The sequence below is a fragment of the Cydia amplana genome, chromosome 1 (genome assembly GCF_948474715.1).
Source record: "Cydia amplana chromosome 1, ilCydAmpl1.1, whole genome shotgun sequence".
Taxonomy (NCBI): domain Eukaryota; kingdom Metazoa; phylum Arthropoda; class Insecta; order Lepidoptera; family Tortricidae; genus Cydia; species Cydia amplana.
This window is the reverse complement of record NC_086069.1, coordinates 7,491,884-7,502,637: the sequence shown is the minus strand read 5'-3', so window position 1 is coordinate 7,502,637 and position 10,754 is coordinate 7,491,884. Positions and strand designations below refer to the sequence as shown.

The window sequence follows — 10,754 nt, the reverse complement described above, 5'->3', positions numbered from 1 at the left end:
TAATGTACGACCCAATAATTGGAAGCCAAAAACCAGAGACATTCTTTTTTTTAAGGGAGCTGTCAAAATTAGTAGTGACGTTCTGACATGAGATCTTGACAGCTCAAAAATAATCGGTTTTTCCAGTGACATCTATCAGTGACATTGACAGTATTGACACTTGTTGCTTAAGTTGCTTTCTGTATCAATTTTTATTTTTCATGTATTTTTGCGAGGAATACAGAAGTACGGACGTGACTCGAACGAAGACGGCTAAGTGTAGACGTGGCCCATTTACTTGCTGAGCGAAACCAGAATAACCAATGGCGTCTGGAAGAATCACATAACCCACGGCGAGCTTCAATCATATCAGTACAGATGCAAGAACCCTGTTCTGAGTCTCTGATCCATAAGTGTGGCCTGCTTAGGCCTTAGGCCACGTGTCGGCATCCTCGATAACATCAATCAATCCCACAGTGACTTGTTACCTAATACGACTGTTACCTGATACGACTTGCAGGTAGTTTTTGGCATTTGAAAAGATGGTAACTTTGGGAATTTTGTGGGACTGATATGTTCAGCCTATACTTGGGACAAACCATGTAAAAAATATGTGTCAATGAAATTCAAATATTGTGAAGAACATTAGAAGTTGCTCAAGTTGTCGTGTCGGCAGTACCACTTCTACGACCGACCAGTCTTGATACGCCGTGTCTACGAAGAAAGACTCAGAAAACTTCAAGACGCATCAATCACATGCAAGTTAGAAGAGCCACAATTAGAGCCCAAGTACATCGCAGACCTGCAGGATTTGAAGGCACAAATAGAAGAACGCTTACACTACATGCAGATCACCCAACCAGCACCAGCAGATGACGTCGCAGAATTGGCCAGGGTGGAGTTAGCAATGAGAAAACATTACACACAGAGATTCTGCATTACTAAAGACAACAATCATGACATGTGGGAAGACCACTTGAAAAACATTATAACAAAAAGTGAAGTGAAAAACAAAGACAATAATGATCGTGAGTTATTAGAACAGTATGCTAAAGAACAGTGGTTATTAGAATTAAGAGCCATAGTCTATGATTATTCACCAGACTTGACATCACCGACTACTCACTTAACAACTAATCAATTAGGATTAGAAGTAAATTTAGAAAAAATTAAGGATACACCGATAGTTAATAAGCTAAACTTAATGTCGTGTTTGCCAATTGGCGATAAGTATAATACATTTTTAGAAACATATGTAGATTTTAGTAAGACTAGCATTAATGAATGTATTATAATTATCACTATGGCTACCCCATATTCAACTATGTGCCGTCCCAGGAAACATGGGCATAGATCGAATATTATAGCCAATAGAATTTATTCGTATGATGTTGTTGAATATAGCCAATAGAATTGTATCTCAATATTGTAGAATAGAACTTGTTATTAGGATTTACTTGTTATTAGCCTATGTACTTATTAATTTACTTGTTATTAGGCTATGTACTTATCAATTTATTTGTTTTTAGGCTATGCACTTATTAATTTACTTGTTCCATATTAGGTTATGCACTTATTAATTTACTTGTTATTCACTTATAAATGGTGGTGGCCGAGTGGATATGACGCCCGACTTTCAATCCGGAGGTCGCGGGTTCAATTCTGGCTCGTACCAATGAGTTTTTCGGAACTTATGTATGAAATATCAATTTACCACTAGCTTTTCGGTGAAGGGAAACATCGTGAGGAAACCTGCAATACATCTGCGAAGAAATTCAAAGGTGTATGTGAAGTCCCCAATCCGCTTTGGGCTAGCGTGGGGACTATAGCCCGAGCCCTCTCGCGCATGAGAGGAGGCCTGTGCCCAACAGTAGGACGTATAAAGGCTGATTTATTATTTATTATTATTATTATCACTTATAAATAAAAATTATGCTATGAATACATGTTTTTTTTTTCATGATGTTATTACCCGACTACGGCAAAGCAAAAGGAGGGTTATGATTTTGACCTTTATGTATGTGGGTATGTATGTATGTATGTTCATCTGTTCCCTCATAACTTCAAAAGTACGCATTATAACTTGACAAATGATGTGTCATTCGAATTGTCTTGATTGTCCGCTGGTTATAGGCTTATAACGTCACAATAAATTGATCATGGCGCCCTCTAGAGGTCATAAAGTCAGGAACAAAAAAATTAAATGAAGTACAATACAATACTCTTTATTGCACACCTCACATACACGTAGTTTACAATAAATGTACAATAACATAAACAAAGACAATAAAGGTAACAACAGGCGGTCTTATCGCTTAAGAGCGATCTCTTCCAGACAACCTTTGGATATCGGAGATAGGGCTTGCAATTCGAATTTGTCGAATATTCGACCTGTTTTGATATTCGAATATTCGGCCGCTCAGGTTTCGAATATTCGAATATTTTTTATTACTATAAAAAAATCTATGTCATCCGCTGTAGTTACAGTTTCTGTGTGTTTTACGGGTATTTACAGTGAATGAGGAACGGTAGGTACCCAAATACGAAGGAAATAATATTTTTACTATATTCATCTCGATAGACTTCGTGAATACAGTGAAACCTAACTCAATTTAAAAGAAAACGAAATCAAAAAGTATGTTATTTTTACGGTGCGTAAGTTTTAAGTTAAAGGGTCATTCTGTTTATTCAGTACAAGCGTACGTTAAGCGAATTTTTGAAGTCTAAACCTTGCCACTTATCGCAATTCTCAAATGTAATCATACCAAACCTGCCCAACTTGGTAATCTACCCATGCACCTTTAGGTGACGAATAATCCACCCAGTACTCAACTAACTTTTTCCCTTAAATATTCCAATATTATATAATTAGCCGACCATTAGGGATAATAACTTGCCAAAATAAATAAAGTCAATAAAGAATCAAAATACAATGAAATTAAAGGCCTTTTTACAGGCCTCTGAGTGATTACAAGTTAATTTAAATCGGAAAATAATTACCTACTAAAAAAAATATCTTACATACCTAGGTGTTTGGATCGTTAAAGTTATATTATTTCACGTAACGACGCATTTATAATAAGTTTTATCTAGAAATATTAAATACGTCTAATTTTGGCGTTTTACTTGTTTTTATAAGTGTGGGCATCTTATAAATAGTAGGATGATAAAATCTAGTCAATTAAGTGGATTTCTGCTAAATATCCTTAGTTTTAGCAATATATGCTTTTGAATAAAACGATAATAAACCGATTTCTCGTTCCTTTTCTTATTTTTTATAATATTCGAATAATTATTCGAATATTCGAATACGTCGTCAGAAAAAGTCGAATATTCGAATATCTGAAAGTTTCGAATATTTGCAAGCCCTAATCGGAGACAAAATAATTAGAATACCTATACGGTAGGTGGCGCAAATAAAAAATATGAAAAGTCGAATTGAATATAACCAAACAACACAAAACATTAATAAAGATAAACATACTTAAATACATACAACCATAAACATACATCTAGACATACATACATACATAAAAACTACAATATATACCTATTAAATAAAGAAACAACAGTGTCAATTATTATAAAAATAAAAACTAAGGTAGGGAAAGATAGTATTCCTTAAGGTTATGATGCCGTGTCATATATCATTTGAAAGAGCGTAATTAGCACATTTCAAATATGTACATACATACAATATGTACAGCTTTTGCCCCCGGTTTTGCTTGCATGTACCCAGTGCCGGCCCGAGCCCTTGATCAGGGTAGAGCGAAATCGGGTTTTGGCGCCCTTCGTTGAAGTTTTCAAGCTTATTTTCCACCCCCCTCGCCACGCTCGCGTCTTTTAAAACTTTTTTCTCATTTGCCATTTTTGCGCCCCCCTTGCCATCCGGCGCCTAGAGCGGCCGCTCCACTCGCTCTACCCTAGATCCGGCCCTGCATGTACCTACCCGATAAAACATTAATATTGCGGTTAAAACGAATTTCGGATCCGCTAGCGCTCAGGATTCTATAAATGCTGCGGGCGTAGCTCGACGTACGTGGCGCACTACAATGCCTACCATCTAAATATGTCTGGCGTAGCCCGATGTACGTGGCGCACTACAATACCGGGCACCGAAGGTGACCTCATACTAAATGTGTCGGGCGTCGCCCCACGTTCGTGGCGCACTACAATGCCGGGCACCGAAGGTGCCCTTCATACTAATGCGTCGGGCGTAGTTCGACGTAGGTGGCGAACGACAATACCAGGCACCTCATACTAAATGCGTCGGGCATAGCCCGACGTACGTGTCGCACTGCAATGCCGGGCACCGAAGGTGCCCTCATACTAAAATAAATAAGTTTTTGGCAAAAATTTCATTTTTGGTACAAGCTTTTATCGCTGACTGTACTTTTCTTACGACAGACAACTAATACTCATCGAGACAATTCTAAAAACCCCTAACACAATTAGGTTGCGTTGTTTCATCACAGAGTTCCTATGGCCACCTCCTGTCTCCATCATCAGATCAGCTCGATGGTACCATAATATTGCATTGTCACCCGACTTACAATGTCAAATAACATTGAGTTTTTCTTTATTGATTTAAAAGGCATTTAAATTATGAGTGGCCACCATAAATTACGGGGCTTACGGTCACGTGATCGCCTTACGCCCCTTACGGTCACGTAATCGCCTTACGCTGTCTCGAGTTTATCATTTTTTCCCCACCTCAAAAAGTGCCCAGCGCCGCTAAAGAAGTTTTCACTTCAAAAATAAGTTCAAAAACTAAAACCCGACTACTGAAAAATTGCGCTCTTAAAAGTATGAAACAAGAAAAAAATTCATCTCGAAATCGCATTTAGAAAATATTTTATATTTATTATCTTTAAATTATAGATATTCAGAGGATAGCCGTGGTCGTATGCCACTATTCTTTAAACTTTAAAGCTTATGTTAGCTTAGTTATTTAATGTATTGTGTTGTTAAGAGGCCGGTATCGATTTTAGACGCAAAAATGTAAAATTGATAGATTTAGTCGATGAAATTGTACACCTTTTGTTACGTAATAGAAATAACAAGTACGGGTATCTATTAGCACGTCTTCTTATCTTGCATTTGTACAGATAATTTTTTTGAAAACTGACTCATTAAATTAGTAATGATTTTTTCTCTGATGGACGTTTAGGTAAACGCGCGTAAAGCACTGATTTAGTCGATCTTATTTGTAAATTTCGTAAAGGTTGGACTGCTAAAAATGGTAATTTTGTACTACAAATATCCTGTACTCCAACTTGCATAGACTACATTTTTATTATATGATATTGAACTAGAGTAAATGAAAGTTAGACGAAATCAATTTTCACCAGAAATTACTTCAAAACAAGTGAACATTTTTCGTGAAAATCGACTTAATTTCAACGTAATTTTGAGACTTAAACAATCTACAACATTTCCTGAAACTGTTCTTATACATAATTTTTTATAATTTATAACTATAATTTCTGGATGAATTTTTAAAAACTGCCCCTTCTCGTCATATATTGCCGGTGACGCACGCTCGGGACCTTATTATTAAAAGGCAAGATGAGAAGACATGTTAATAGAAACCAATACTTGTTATTTAGATATTACGTAACAAAAGGAGTACAATTTCAACGACTAAATCTATCAATTTTACATTTTGGCTCTAAAATCGTTAACGGAGCCTTAAATGGGTAAGTGGCAATGTGACGTTTAGCGTCGCAGTTAGGGTTAGTAAGAGGTAGGAAGGAAATGAAAGTTGGATAGAGGTAGGAAGGAAATGAAAGTTGGAAAGAGGTAGGAAGGAAATGAAAGTTTAATTTAGAAAAGTTAATTAATATTAGGTATTTAGAATTACAATAAGTTAGCTAGGGCCGTGAGTCCTTATAACTGAGCCGGCAAGAATGAAATAATGAAACAAGTCTTTAATAGGAGGCACTTTCCTGGGACTCTACTTCGCAGGCGGGCAGTTGTAGATGGCTCCGCTGAACAAAGCAGGCATCGCAGTCGCAGGTCCGGAATATTTTAAGAAGGCTCCGCACTGTGGTCCAGGATCCTCAGCTCGGAATGGAAACCTTCCAGATTGTGGAGCATGCGCATAGCGCAACCCGGGGTAGTACAGGCTAGTGGGCTTTCAGAGTCAACCCCAGACTTGATCCCTAGCAATATTGGTCTTATTAGAATATGCACACAACGGTGACTGCGTCATCCGGCCCGCAAGGAAAGAAATATCAGGAATGTTAACCTTTTAGCATTTCTTTAGTGTTCACGGATGAAGCAGTCAGGAAAGAACAGATTAGTTAACAGTATAAAAGAATACAACGTAACATTATTCCCATAAGAAACTTAGATCAAAGATTCACAACACTTACCCGATCCGGGGAAATGTACACAGCATAATACTAATAGGGCATGATCTAAAATAATATCAAGTTAGATAAATTACATTATTTTAGAGATATTTAGTATCTTTTTTGCATAAAATTGTCGACGATGTCATTATTTTTCTTCAAGTGACAGACTTCTGAAAACTATTTGAAAATGTTTTCTAAATTTTTACAATCCGCCAGCACAAAACGCTTAGCGCAAACGAGGTTTTATAGCAAACCGTTACATACCCCCCTTTTTAGGTTAGGATTTTTGCTAAGAAAATCCGCTGCTAAGTCTCTATTACTTAATAGAAATACAAGTTATCAATCAGGCTTCACACACAAAATGCCTCTTCATTCATACAACACGCAGACAAACAAGCAATAAACACTATAGAACAGTGTTTTTGCGTCCATACAGGCTGAGTATTTTACTTATGATAGTATAAAATACTCTCATATAACTATTAATAGATGTTGATTAGTCTAACTCTAAACCTCAGTATTCAAGTTGTTCCGCATACTATTCTTTTTTATAAAACTTTGTAGAAGTCTTATATCCTAATATAATAGGCAAACAGCTCATTAACCGGTAGGGGATAATGGCAAATTAATTTTTCGAACTTTGTAGAAGTTCATTAACCGGTAGGGGTTAATAAAAAATTAATTGTACCTAATAAGTAATTAGAAAATTCAAAGAATATGATAGCGGTTTAGTTAGTAAGTACGAGTTTCATGAGGGTAGTTTTACAGAATTAGACTATAGACGTAGATAGACGTAGAGATAGCAACAAGGGAAGAAATGAATTTTAATACTTTAAGGATGACAACATAGTCTGAGACTTTGAAAGACTATCCTTGACACCATCTAGATCAATCGCAGGTTCTAAGTGATATTCTAAAATATCCTCAGGTGGTATGTTTAATTTTACAATCTGGCTTCGAAGATTTTGTACTAAGCCAGCTGAACCACCCCTTAGAATAACCTCATATTCTAATTCGGCTTTTTGCAGAGATAGAAACTTAATAGGATAAGCCATGGTCACACGAATTAGGTGAGTGTTGTGATTACACAGGTTTTACACAGGTTACAGGATTACATAGGTAGAAAAAACAGTTTAAGTTTCATAGTACGTCGTTTGCAAATTTGTTAGGATAGTAGAAGCTACTTTATAGTAACAAAAAAACAAAATTGAACAGATAAAGATAACCACGTACCAAGGAACTGCTCAAAATAAACTTAAACTAGGTAGATATGATTGTACAAAAACTAGAATGACTAATGAAAGTAATGAACCTACATGAACATCAGTGAAAACTAAAAAAAATGCTAAAGACTTGTTTCGGTAGTGCTCAGCTCAGTTAAACCTAGTATGGGCGCCAATGTGACGTTTAGCGTCGCATTTAGAGTTGGAAAGAGGTAGGAAGGAAATGAAAGTTGGATAGAGGTAGGAAGGAAATGAAAGTTGGAAAGAGGTAGGAAGGAAATGAAAGTTTAATTTAGAAAAGTTAATTAATATTAGGTATTTAGAATTACAATAAGTTAGCTAGGGCCGTGAGTCCTTATAACTGAGCCGGCAAGAATGAAATAATGAAACAAGTCTTTAATCGGAGGCAGTTTCCTGAGACTCTACTTCGCAGGCGGGCAGTTGTAGATGGCTCCGCTGAACAAAGCAAGCATCGAAGTCGCAGGTCCAGAGTATTCTAAGAAGGCTCCGCACTGTGGTCCAGGATCCTCAGCTCGGAATGGAAACCTTCCAGATTGTGGAGCATGCGCATAGCGCAACCCGGGGTAGTACAGGCTAGTGGGCTTTCAGAGTCAACCCCAGACTTGATCCCTAGCAATATTGGTCTTATTAGAATATGCACACAACGGTGACTGCGTCATCCGGCCCGCAAGGAAAGAAATATCAGGAATGTTAACCTTTTAGCATTTCTTTAGTGTTCACGGATGAAGCAGTCAGGAAAGAACAGATTAGTTAACAGTATAAAAGAATACAACGTAACATTATTCCCATAAGAAACTTAGATCAAAGATTCACAACACTTACCCGATCCGGGGAAATGTACACAGCATAATACTAATAGGGCATGATCTAAAATAATATCAAGTTAGATAAATTACATTATTTTAGAGATATTTAGTATCTTTTTTGCATAAAATTGTCGACGATGTCATTATTTTTCTTCAAGTGACAGACTTCTGAAAACTATTTGAAAATGTTTTCTAAATTTTTACAATCCGCCAGCACAAAACGCTTAGCGCAAACGAGGTTTTATAGCAAACCGTTACAGCAAGTTTGATGCCACGAATATTCGGCAACTATTCGGCATTCGGCCTATTCGGCCACTTTGCCGAATATTCGGTATTCGACCGAATGTTGCCTACTATTCGGCCGAATACCGAATATCTGTTGCACCTACTTAAAAAGAAAAATTGCACAATAAAAATAATCAAAAACTATGTAGGTAAGGTATATTTAGAATGTGTTCTTGGAAAGTTGTTAAATACGAAGACCCTTTTTTGAGCATTTGTTGATTAAAAAATATTTGTGTCATGCCGAATATTCGGTATTCGGCCAAAACCACTATTCGGGGCATCTCTAGTATTAATATTAATATGTCTTTCCTATCACGAAACAATGATGTTCCGGACCTGTGGGAGGCGTTTGCCGAGCCGAAGACAATATATTGCCTTTTGACATTTTAATGCCTGTAGGGGCTACACCGAGTGGATGCTGCCCTTGCCCATCATGGGACGCACGTGGAAGCAGCACCCGCCAAGGTGTATAAAGACTGAGATGCCACGAATATTCGGCAACTATTCGGTATTCGGCCTATTCGGCCTTTTTGCCGAATATTCGGTATTCGGCCAAATGTTGTCTACTATTCGGCCGAATACCGAATATCTCTTGCCTCTAACTAAAAAGAAAAATTACACAAAAAAATACCAATATTAGGTATAAGTATTTAATATTTAAAAAGTATTATTGGAAAGTTGTTAAATAGGAAGACCCTTTATTTAAGCATTTGTTGATTATGAAATATTTTATTTTTATCATGGGTCTGATTTCATTGACTCTAACCCTACATTCATTAGTCCTGTTTTACAAAAAATATATCTTAGAACGAAACGTTGTGCTTTGTTGGCGAACAGTTTTCATAATATTGTGACTCACAATGTTCGCATCTCATGCCGTATATTCGGTCGCCGAATATTCGGTATTCGGCCGAGAGAGTGCCCGAATATTCGGTATTCGGCCAAAACCATTATTCGGGGCATCTCTAATAAAGACTAATTGAGAGTTGATGGAATCTAAAATGGACTAGGCTAGGCTATTGGGTCAAAGCCATGGACTTACTGGGCCTACTGGGCTACCGCTATGCTATGGCATTGTAAACCAGACGCCTGCCTAATAAAATGGTATAGGTAATACAATTTTATTTCGGGCAGATGGTGACTCGCCCCCACGTACAAGGTGAGCCCCCACATTAAGCTACATCTAAGTTGACTCAAGCGCAACACCGGTGCGAGGGCTGAGGGTAGAGAACTAGAGAGGTGTCACTGGACTTTAAACATACCTGTAGCTAACTTGCCACTTATGTTTTCACATCTACCCTCGAGAACGTAGATTTCACGACTCCACTCTGGACAGCCGGCTAAGGCAAGCCGGAGGCAGACAATCCTAATCTGTTATGTTGTGCTATTATAATTTAAACCTTTTTTCAAATACTGTAAAGATTGGGGGTGTCATTCTGAATCCCTAACAACGTTTGTCCTAAAGTCACTTGCCTTAACTGGTTTGTCCTAATGGGCACATGCCATAACGATTAATTGTCATAACGATTATTTTCTATAATGTAAGGTTCTGAAAAATGGTTAGGTTTTAGAACTTGCTGCCACAAAAGTGGGTTAGGTTAGGGTTCAACTGCGACCCTCGCAATAAAGAAAATATGCATAATAACATTCAGATAAGTAATCAATATTAGGATAACCAAAATTAGGGTTTTTAGTGTTAGGACAACTGATCATTATGACAAACAATATTAGGGAATGCATCGATAGGAGAAAAGACTTTAGGGATTTAGATATAGATCCAAGATTGGATTCCAGCGATAAAGTTTCTACTATAACTATTGCATACTGTTTTACAGTTGGAAAAGGTGAAAAAATATTTTATATTAACAAAAAATAATTTTCTCCAAACTAAATGTTATCTGGGGGCATGGCAGTGCCCCCGCCAAGTCGAGCAAAACAAAGAGGCACGGCCGTACCATCCTTTTCTCGAAGCGATTCAGGATTTCAGGCCATTTTCGACGTCCTGTAATTTTGTGCTGGCTGAATGGCTGAAGCTAGAACCCTGAATTTTCAGTAATCTATAGGGCTTAACATGCTTAAGA

At 37.3% G+C, this 10,754-nt stretch overlaps 1 protein-coding gene and 1 long non-coding RNA gene across 2 annotated transcripts in view; one reads left to right on the top strand and one right to left on the bottom strand.

The window, feature by feature from the left end:
- LOC134663232 (protein male-specific lethal-3) overlaps positions 1–10,754 on the bottom strand; it is a 177,823-nt gene that overhangs the window by 98,944 nt on the left and 68,125 nt on the right. The gene's annotated exons all lie outside the window — the stretch shown is intronic.
- LOC134647707 (uncharacterized) overlaps positions 1–10,754 on the top strand; it is a 111,414-nt gene that overhangs the window by 42,554 nt on the left and 58,106 nt on the right. The gene's annotated exons all lie outside the window — the stretch shown is intronic.